The sequence below is a fragment of the Sinocyclocheilus grahami genome, unplaced genomic scaffold, assembly GCF_001515645.1.
Source record: "Sinocyclocheilus grahami isolate Dianchi unplaced genomic scaffold, SAMN03320097.WGS_v1.1 scaffold181.1, whole genome shotgun sequence".
Taxonomy (NCBI): Eukaryota; Metazoa; Chordata; class Actinopteri; order Cypriniformes; family Cyprinidae; genus Sinocyclocheilus; species Sinocyclocheilus grahami.
This window is the reverse complement of record NW_015505360.1, coordinates 1,304,970-1,307,469: the sequence shown is the minus strand read 5'-3', so window position 1 is coordinate 1,307,469 and position 2,500 is coordinate 1,304,970.

The window sequence follows — 2,500 nt, the reverse complement described above, 5'->3', positions numbered from 1 at the left end:
CTGCACACTCCTTGAACAATAATTTTTGGACAATTTGTTTCAAGAAGGCTCAATAAAAAATAATGTTTGAGCACCGTACAAAGAATTCAGCCTCAATAAAGCATTAAAGTCACTAAGCGCCTCCCTCGCACATTAAATAAGTCTACATTCTCTATAAACTTGAATAAATGGCACACAGTCGCTCTGGAGTTTCTCTTAGTATCTCATAAATGGTTGCGGAGTCTAAAGTGTGTGAGCACAGGTCACTCCAGAGCCACGGCCTCCATTGCGTGCTGGACTCTGTCTTCATTAAAGTTTCGAGAAACCATGCCTTTGCATTTCTGCCTGTGAGCTGAATAGGCCACGGGTAAGATAGAGTGTGTGTGTGTGGAGATGACCACTCCACAGCAGCTGTCTGTCCAGCTTGCAGGGGCATCGGTACACAAAAGCCCCTCTCCCCTGGGGCAAGACTCACAGGGCAGGGGTCTAAGACCTCTACAGAGAGAGCACAAGAGCGACAGAATGCAGGAAAGCCAGAGAAAAACACTGGAGGAAGAGAAGGCTGAGTGCTGAGAAAGAAAGAGCGCTTCACCCCCTCACCTTCAGGACCCCTGTTTGTCCCCGAGCGCCCGACGTGTAAGAGAGAATTCCTGAAGAGATCACAACAGGTGCACAGTGGAGAAACGCTGAAAAAAAGAGAAAAACAAAGAGAGAAAGGGTGAGAGTGCAACAGGAAGACAAAAAAGACACTTAAGTCCAGTGTGACTTAAAAGAACTGACTCCAGACCTGCTGTCAACAGGTACCATCAAATATTTAATATTGAACATTTAAATTTCCAACATTGATAATAAATCAGCATATTAGAATGATTTCTGAAGAATCTGCCCCACTGTATGTATGTATATATATATATATATATACACTAATGCAGTTTTTAACTATGTAAGTAACACGTAAACTTGCTAGGTGGCATAATATTTTACAAAAGGTAGGAAAAGGGTGAAGCAAAATTAAGCAAAAGTGTCTCTGCACACTCCTTGAACAATAATTTTTGGACAATTTGTTTCAAGAAGGCTCAATAAAAAATAATGTTTGAGCACCGTACAAAGAATTCAGCCTCAATAAAGCATTAAAGTCACTAAGCGCCTCCCTCGCACATTAAATAAGTCTACATTCTCTATAAACTTGAATAAATGGCACACAGTCGCTCTGGAGTTTCTCTTAGTATCTCATAAATGGTTGCGGAGTCTAAAGTGTGTGAGCACAGGTCACTCCAGAGCCACGGCCTCCATTGCGTGCTGGACTCTGTCTTCATTAAAGTTTCGAGAAACCATGCCTTTGCATTTCTGCCTGTGAGCTGAATAGGCCACGGGTAAGATAGAGTGTGTGTGTGTGGAGATGACCACTCCACAGCAGCTGTCTGTCCAGCTTGCAGGGGCATCGGTACACAAAAGCCCCTCTCCCCTGGGGCAAGACTCACAGGGCAGGGGTCTAAGACCTCTACAGAGAGAGCACAAGAGCGACAGAATGCAGGAAAGCCAGAGAAAAACACTGGAGGAAGAGAAGGCTGAGTGCTGAGAAAGAAAGAGCGCTTCACCCCCTCACCTTCAGGACCCCTGTTTGTCCCCGAGCGCCCGACGTGTAAGAGAGAATTCCTGAAGAGATCACAACAGGTGCACAGTGGAGAAACGCTGAAAAAAAGAGAAAAACAAAGAGAGAAAGGGTGAGAGTGCAACAGGAAGACAAAAAAGACACTTAAGTCCAGTGTGACTTAAAAGAACTGACTCCAGACCTGCTGTCAACAGGTACCATCAAATATTTAATATTGAACATTTAAATTTCCAACATTGATAATAAATCAGCATATTAGAATGATTTCTGAAGAATCTCGTGACACTGAAGACTGGAGTAATTATGCTGAATATTCAGCTTTGATCACAGGAATAAATTATATTTTATTAAAATAGAAAAACATTATTTTAAATTGTAATAATATTTCACAGTATTACTGTTTTTTTCTGTATTTTTGATCAAATAAATGCAGCCTTGGTGAGCAGAAGAGACTTTTAAAAAAACATAAAAATATGTTTAAAATGTATATAATATATAATGTTTTTTATTTTTTAAATATCAACATTAATATAATTATTTACAATGTTAATTTATAAAATTATATTAATGATGACAAATTAAATTTACACAAAATTTCCTAAATCAATTTTTATATTACACCATATTTAATATTATTATTACTAACTATTAAGCTTCTATTTTTTAAATTTTATATTCATTACTATAAACTATGAAGTTTGCTATTTTTAAAATACACAAATATAATTAAAAAATAACATACACACATATAGATTTATTATTTATTATTGTAACGTATTTTTATATTTATACATTATAATAATTTAATGTTATTTAATAATAAAAAAATATAGTAATATACATATATATATATATATATATATATATATATATATATATATATATATATATATGTGTGTGTTATATCAG